This window comes from Phodopus roborovskii, unplaced genomic scaffold (genome assembly GCF_943737965.1).
Source record: "Phodopus roborovskii unplaced genomic scaffold, PHOROB, whole genome shotgun sequence".
NCBI lineage: Eukaryota > Metazoa > Chordata > Mammalia > Rodentia > Cricetidae > Phodopus > Phodopus roborovskii.
The window spans coordinates 5,470,262-5,478,656 of record NW_026126443.1 but is presented as its reverse complement, the minus strand read 5'-3'; the positions used below and the strand labels follow the sequence as shown (position 1 = coordinate 5,478,656).

Sequence of the window (8,395 nt, the reverse complement as noted above, 5' to 3'; positions counted from 1 at the left end):
CTCTTTTCTTGTAGGATGAGGAAACACAAGGGCCGAGGATGTGGCTCAGTTGGCAGAGTACTGGCCTAGCATGCAAGAAACTGGGTTCATCTCCCTGCACTGTACAAGCTGGGTGCAGTACCCAGCTCTTGTAATTTTAGGCCTAGAGAGGTGGGGGCAAGAATGTCAGGATTCAATATTATTGGGTTTATGGCCAGACTACATGAGTCTCTATCTCAATTAAAATAAATAAAATAAAATGGAGGCAGAAAAACTTCGTCTAATTTTGGTTCAGTTTGCCATCAAAACCCACTCTTGTGATCACAGCTGCCCTTGGTTGTGGCTTATAAGTATTTATTGTCAGTGGTGTGTGTGTGTGTGTGTGTGTGTGTGTGTGTGTGTGTGTGTGTATAAACTGGGGGGGTGGAGGGTGTGTGTGTGTGTGTGTGTGTGTGTGTGTGTGTGTGTGTGTGTACACTGGGGTGTGTGTGTGTAGGAGGTGCCGACCGGGGCTCTGGAAGGTAACAAGGACTTTTGAAAAACCTGTCAAGGTTTGAAGCAGAAACCAAAATCAGGCTGATAATCACTCTGTCCACTCCCCATCTAGGGCTTTACAAAGAAGAGACAAGAAATGATAGGCATCTGTATGGGGCAACCTTCCTTCCCAATCTGGGGGCTAGGAAACTAACAAAAGGAGAGGGGGGGAGGTGAGGGGAGGGACACAAAAATACACACACCAACCAACCCATCCACCCACCCCAAACTATGGCAGAAAGCAAGAGTTTAGAGGAAGCTCTTGTCCCACCCCCATTCCCTCTGCTGCTGGGAACGCGGAGTCCCTGGCTCAGCTCAGGCCAGGAGTTTCCCCGCTTGCTCGCCCGAGGCAGGCAGGTCAGGGCTGGGCATGAGGAAGGACCCCACGAGGTTTGCAGTGTGCGCCCCCGGTGTCAGCCGCTGAGCACTGTCGCCCGTTTAAGGGGCGGGCCACGACTCCACGTGCTTTCTGCTGAGTGACTGAACTACATAAACAGAGGCCGGGAAGGGGGCGGGGGAAAGAGGGAAAGAACAGCATTTGACCGGTAGTAACCCCGGCGCTCGGCACAGCCGAATCTATAAAAGGAACTAGTCGCGGCAAAAACCAGTAATTCCGAGGGCGAGCGAGCGGGCCGGGACCGGCCGAGCCCACATCTCTCTACGTAGCGCAGGGTTGGGCAGGGGCGCCGTGGGACCCGCTCACCCACAGCTGGTTTGGGGCGCTGCTCTGCTCCCTGTTTCCCCCTACTCCCCACCTCCCCCTTTCTAGAAGGGTTTGTGCAGAGTGAGAGAAACAGACGCAAACACCAAAGTGGAAAACAGGTAAGATGTTCTTCAGTGACTTAGGCGTTTTGTTTCGGGACCAAGGAAGCTTTGGGAAGCTCTCGGTTCCGGGACTTTGGTCCTCGAACGCCCATATTCCCTACCACTAGGGATGCAAATAGGGCAGGGGTGGCATAAGTGGAGGGGAGGGGAAGTCTGTCTGGGAAGGGTCGTGGCGAGCCTGGGATGCAGAACTGCAGCACCCGGGTCTCCCCGAGCTGGAGACAGGGAAAGCATCTCTGGCCTGGGAGATCAGCCTCGCGAGCAGTGCGAGCCAGGGTTCTCGGGCATCCTAGGGCGCAGCCACAGCCACCGGGATGGGGAGACGAGGATCCTCTACGAAGCGTCTCCCTTTGTCTGGCTCCGGTTGGCCGTCGCCCACAAGTGTCACATCAGACTCCCAACTCCATTATTAAAGTGGTCAGTGTTGGTCTCTGACTTGGAGATCCGCTCCTCGGACTGGGGCGGCGGCGTGTCCTTGTTTCCAAAGAACAAGAGTAGCAAGTGTCCCAAACCGAATCTTTTGTGTCATTACGTGCTCCAGGCCTTGGGGCTTTGTTTGACCTGTACCCACAAGCGTACCGTGTTCTGGAGAGCTGCAACCCCTGGCGCAAAGTGGAAGACAAGTATGGTGCCTCCTAAAGACAGGAAACTTAAAAGAGAGCCCGCAGAAACTTTAAACCTAGGTGTCCATTCCCCTTCACCCCCTGACCCATCTTCCTGCTTTTTGCTCCTCGTCCCTTGGGACGATTTAGGACTGAGCACCCATAGAGAAGCAGAGGCTAGGTAGTGCAGCCGAATGACCGCGAGTAACCCAGGCTGGCGGCGCAGAACTCGAGGCTCGGGTGCTGGGCCGGGCTCCGCCGCCAGGGGGTGGGGGCTGGGCGGCCTGCGGGTGGCCCCTGGAGACTGGCCCGCAGCGCCTCCTGGCCGAATGGCCTAGGTATGGCCCGGTGCAAAACCGAGTCTGTAGTCCTTGCACTTCACTGTGAGTCTGGTCAAAACTGGTGGTTCCAAATTGGCAGAACCCTGGGTGCCCGGGAAGCCAGTCTCTCTGTCTCTCTCTCTGTTTCTTGCTGTCTCTCTCTGCCTCCCTCTCTCTCTTGCTCTCTGTCTCTGTGTCCCCCCCCCCTCCCCAATTTTTCTGGCTCCCAGGTCTTGCTAAATGAGTCAAGGTTCTTGAGGGTGTTCACTGGTGACAGGCTTGAGGGTAGATGTCTGTTCTTTGCTGCACTTACCGGGAAGGAAAGGAAGGAAAGGAATACTTTAAACGCTCTTCTCTTCCCTTCCCTTCCCTTCCCTTCCCCTCTCCTCTCCTCTCCTCTCCTCTCCTCTCCTCTCCTCTCCTCTCCTCTCCTCTCCTCTCCTCTCCTCTCCTCTCCTCTCCTCTCCTCTCCTCTCCTCTCCTCTCCTCTCCTCTCCTCTCCTCTCCTCTCCTCTCCTCTCCTCTGCTCTTCTCTGGGAATAAGTATCTGGCACTAAAAACAATCGGTTTCTCTCATTTGCTGCCTTGGTACAACAATTAAACAAACAAATCCAATACTTTTCAATGACATCCCTCAAAGGGAGTGGGCAGAATAAATACACAATAGGGACAGACTGATAGTTACACAGAAGTAAACTTCTTGGCTTGGGATGTAGGTCAGTGGTAGAGTGTTTATCTAGCTTGTACAAGACCTTGGGTTCTAGCCCCATTACTGCAAAAACAAAACAAAAGAAAAGCACAAAACTTCCTCGAAGAGAATTGGCACATCACTTTCTTTCTGTGTCTCAATCCTAACCTCCTACAAAGCACACCTGACACAGGGCCCAGGTTCAGATTCACACCTAATGGTTCCCTTACAGTCATACATTGCAACCACGCCCCAAGTTTTGATATGCCAATTAAAAAGTGCTTGGTTTCTTGGCCAGGCAGTGGTACACGCCTTTAGTCCCAGCACTTGGGAGGCAGAGGCAGCCAGATCTCTGTGAATTTGAGACCAGCCTGGTCTACAAGAGCTAGTTCCAGGACAGCGAGAAACCCTGTCTCAAAAAAAAAAAAAAAAAAAAAAAAAAAAGTGCTTGATTTCTCATCTCTTTTCTTTCAGCCTGGTTTTCATATTCTAAATACAAACTTAAGGTCAATATAGTTTTGTTCCTATCTTTGCAAAATCTTCTCTCACATTACAGAAAGTATGACAGCATAGAGAATATTTCTGAGTTGATAGTATAATAATATACAGAATAATACAGAATAATAAAGATAAATTATAGTTTCATTTGCAAGCATGTTTTTTCCTTGGTGGTGTCATAAGTCATTAAAGTAGGTAGGGATTTATTTGAAAACATGATGTACAGAATTAATTATTATCTATGTGAAAACAAATTGAATTAGAGGGGCCAGAGAAGAAAATTTCCAACCAGCTTAATGCCCATAGTTCATTTTTAGAGCAAAATGTGTTGCCATAGAATAATTCATATGTCTCTTTGTAAAACTCACTGGTGTTCTGGGCTGAGTCACTGGTGCAGACTTGGAGATCTGTGATGTGTGTTTCCCTGTAGATGAGTATTTGAATCTAGCCTCTTGTAAGTATTTCTATTAGCACCTAAAGGCAGGCCTGTAATGAACCTTGGATGTATCTTGATTTGGAATATGCTATGTTTTGTGGGAGGGAGTATTAGTCTGGAATTGGAAAAGGGTGATTAGGGCTTGTTAGTTTTCCACCTCTGTTCATGGAAGCTCCAGTGCAAATACTATTAATAATGAATGAAACTTAGCACCTCAGCTGTGTGTTATCTTACCCTGTTTGGGGAGGGGGTAGAATATTTTTACATTTAAATTTTTTTCTTTTTAGATTTTGTTTTTCCACCTCATAAACCAGGATGCTTATATCTGTATTGTAATGACTGAAAGTGGTTAGATCTGTGCTTTTTCTTTCAAATTAGTTTCAGTTTCTAAAATAGCTAAGTGGGCATTACTTTAAACAGTTAAATTAGGAACTTTCTGGATTTTTAGAAAATCTCAAAAACGTTGTTCTGGCATTCCTAAAATATTCAAGTGTAAATACATCTTTATGTATAGTCTAGATAGTAAATAAATAATGGGATTACAATGTTCTTCTGGTCACTTCTGCAGCATGAAGTTTCAAAGATCATTCTTATTACTTGTTTGATTTAGTTGCACTGGGAGAGTGCCTGCATTAAAAAAAATTAGAGAAGGCTTTTACACATGCAAATGAAACATCATAACACCAAAGTTATAGTAGGGTTTATGTCTTAGTAATAGATACATGGTGCTCTTTGCCAAGTGCTGTTCCAAGTGTTTCTCCAACACAGAATTAAGCTTCAAAACCAGCTTATTTATCAAAGCTATTCTCCAGATTAAGAGGATAGGAGGCTAGCTGGTCCTTGGTTCTCAAATTTGCAAATAACTGGTTTTAGACAGTTTCAGAAGTCTTGAACTGTCCATAGTAAGTGAGCCACCTGCACAGTCTCAGATGTGGTGAAATGGAATTTTCTGTGTATTTATTCGATGTCATTCTTATCAGAAGCTATAATTTATATCATGATTTTGTTGTTGTTCAGGGGTAGCCAGCCAAATTCTCTTCTGGGAGAGACCTTGGTTGCAAAGCAATGCAAGACCCAGACAGTAATATTTGCTCAATCTCATTTTTTTTTTAAAAAAAAGAAATCCGTTTTAAACACATGCCTCATTCAGTTATTTTTAAGTAGTGTGTGACCTCAATTAAAGTAGTTTCCTATAGCTAGTGGAGTCAGGTAGTACATTTTAAAAATACAAGAAGTCTGGTTGCACTGCATTCTACCCTACATGAACTGTAAAAATGCGGTGTGTTTATGCTTATTGTTGGCAGTTGTGGAGCATTGCATTTGTTTTCTTTTGTTGTGAGACAGGATTTCTCTGTGTAGTCCTAGCTGTCCTGGAACGGAACTAGCTGTTGTAGACCAGGCTGGCCTCGAACTCACACAGAGCCACCTGCCTCCTGAGTGCTGGAATTAAAGGTGTACAACAACACCACCTGGCTTGAATTTGTTTTCTGAAGGAAAGAGGAAAAGAAAAGTTTGAAGTCTTATTTTGCTTTGATCTCTTATGGAAAAAAGTACAAAACCCTCTAGACTCATAGACCCTGACAGGGAGAATGTCACCTTCCTTACAGTCACCTGGAACCACAGTTCCTTCCCATTCTGCACTCCCAAAGGAGCTGATTTCCTCTCTCATCCACACCATGCACATAGCATTGTTTCCAGAATGATAATTAACATTTGTCTTCCTATGGCACACATGCCTTTCCTAAGAGAGGTCTTTGACTCCAGTTTCTCCTTGCACTTGTCTCTTTAATATGGAAATTGACAAATACTAACTTGGACCAGTCAAGAGGCTTGCATCTTGTGTTCTAAAATGACTCAAACAAATAAGACATTCTCAGAAAAGTGTTAGAAAATGATATGGCAGTGGACATGGTCATGACTTGGTTTACTGCACGGTGATGATAGATTTTGGCACATGTTTAAATTATTTAGGTTAGATAACTCCATAGAGCAAACAGTTCTACTTACCCGATTCCATTTCCGTTTGTGAGGAAGCTGTGATTTGAGACAATAGTTTGTGATGGTCCACATTCAAGTATTTTGAACCATGTTATGGATAAGCAAAACTCATGAGGTGATCTAGATGTTTAAACACTTTAAAAACAGCAGTAGCCTCATGCATTATTTCTGTCTTTCACACTTTTTTTTTGTTTGTTTGTTTGAAATCTACAGTATTTTGTTTGTCATTTCCATGGATTTGAGAACACACAGAAGTCAGGTATGGAATCCGTCCAGGTGTCTATTAACAGAGGAATACATAGATGAGGATGGGATAAAGGCGCTGCAGCCCTCTTTGGGGACCTAGAGAGTGACTAGGCCAGGCTCTGCATCTGCAGTGTCCCACTACCACTTAATTACAACTCCGAAACTGAACCTTTAACACATCACCTTTAAAAGACATTCAAGACGACCACTACAGCGACATTTTTCTTGCTATCTCCTCCAGGGACATTGTTCCTTGAAATTGTTAGGAAAATTCCCTCTGCTGTGCTCCTGCAAGCATTTTCATGTTAATCCCCAGCGTGATTGCTGTGTGCCCTTTCTCTCAGTGCATGAAGAAGCAGATGAACCCCCATTCCCTCCTTTAATGTTGGGAGTTAGGAGCAGTGCCATGGTTTCTCATGCTGGATGGGTTATATTTTCTGTGGCTTCTGGGTACATTAGGCCCTGGCAGTGTTGTTGTTTTGTTTATTTTTTTAAATCTTTATTGTATTTTTAAAATTTAGAATTATTCATTGCATGTGTGTTTTAACTGCATATGTATGTTTGTGCATCGAGCGAATAAGTTGTCAGGTCAGAAGAAGGCATTGTATCTTGTGGAACTGTGGTTATGGGTGGTTGTGAGCCACCATGTGGGTTCGTTCTGGGAACTGAACCTGCTCCTCTGCAAGAGCAACAAGTGCTCTTAACCACCCAGCCGTCTCTCCAGCCTCTTCTTGTTTTTAACATCATCTGTTGTAGTCTCTTTTTCTGTGTGTCCTGAAATGGTAGGATGCCTTGCCTAAATTCACTCTCTAAGCAGTCATTAATTGGGAATTAAATTCTTACTGTTTTGCTTCTTTAATCTGGGCTTCTTTCTCCTCTTTCAGAATTTGGAGAGTTACAGTGCCCTTTAGGAGAGAAAAGAGAAATTGTGTACATAAAAGGCTGAGTATATGTCTTAGATGAACACTGCATTCTTAAATATTGGCCTGACATCATTTGTTTATTGTCTGTATTGGGCCAATTTTAATCATAAGGAGTTTTCCAACTGACCCTTCTTGCTCTCTCAAATACAAAGTGTCCTTTAGCTTTAAGTCCAAGCCAGAAGGACATTTCTACAGGGTTCTACAGACATCCCTGGCTGTTGAGGGATTTCTTTCTCTGTGCTGTTTTCTTTATGCAGAACTATGAAATCTTGGTACTAAGTTTGGTTAGTTAGTGTTAATTGATATTTGAGGCAGGTGTATTTTTTTTTAAAATGTTAATGATGGTGTTAATTGTAGTAAGATGATGAATTAAAAATAAAGCAATTTATTCAGTTGTCAGTCTTAGGAGATTTGCAAATTTAATGACAACTTTGCCTTTTCCAAGTTTGCAGGGCTGGTCACATTTCACATGACCAGAGTGTGGCTCTCTTGCTGCTGAGGAGTGGATTTGGATGTTTCTGTTAAGCAGAGTTAGTGGGTGTGCCTTCAGAGACCAGCAGGGCAATGTGTCCTCAGGCAGCTCCATTTGGGGACACTGGCTCTGACCTGATGTAGCCACTTAGTACATTGTTGCTTGGAGACTGGAGTGTGTGAATTTTTAAATGGCACTGTAAAATCACAGTCTTTTTCTTTCTTTCCCTCTCTCTCTCCTTTTCCCTCTCTCCCTTTCCTTCTCTTCCTTTTTCCCTCCCCCTCTCTCCCCCTTCTCTGGGGCTAGCAGAAGAACCACCATTAGTTTACTTCCATTTTCCCCTGACTATTCCTTTGGTACTCTGAATATTTGATGTGTGGAATCTTAATAGCAGAGTCAGTTTTTAAAGAAAGAAATGCATAGAGTCTTGGTAATACTGGATTCAGTTGAAATGGATTTGTTTTTGCACTATCCTCTGACACCTCAAATAACAGTATTTGCATGGTCAAATACTAAAAAAATAAAAAGTGAACACACCCTTAAAGTTTTGTTTTTCAGAATCAGCTGTAGACTTATTCCTCTTTTTACTCTTCCTCTAGTTAGGTAGCCAGCAAAGTGGCTTGGGCTTTTTGTAAGAGGAGATGTCTGTAGGTTTGGAAGGAAGAAGTGTGCGTCTGTGTCTGATTTGGCAACCCAATGAAATTCTCACTTATCTAGTCAGTTGGCTCTTGCTCTGCTGTGAAACTGACTGACACATTTGGGACACAGTGCATCTGTTTACACTGCTCAGGAGCTGCCCGGGGAAAGGGCAGTCTGGAGGAAGGTCCTGGTGTCACTCACCTGCTCTCCAAGCTGGCCCTGGATAAAAACTCAG

At 44.5% G+C, this 8,395-nt stretch overlaps 1 protein-coding gene across 1 annotated transcript in view; it reads left to right on the top strand.

Annotated features, from left to right (window-relative positions):
• The first annotated feature begins 1,255 nt into the window (after positions 1–1,255).
• The window catches only part of Abca1 (ATP binding cassette subfamily A member 1), a 119,287-nt gene continuing 112,147 nt past the window's right edge, over positions 1,256–8,395 (top strand). Inside the window, exon 1 of the mRNA XM_051187818.1 lies at positions 1,256–1,335. The gene's annotated coding sequence lies outside the window, so the exon portion shown is untranslated. The remainder of the gene's footprint in view (positions 1,336–8,395) is intronic.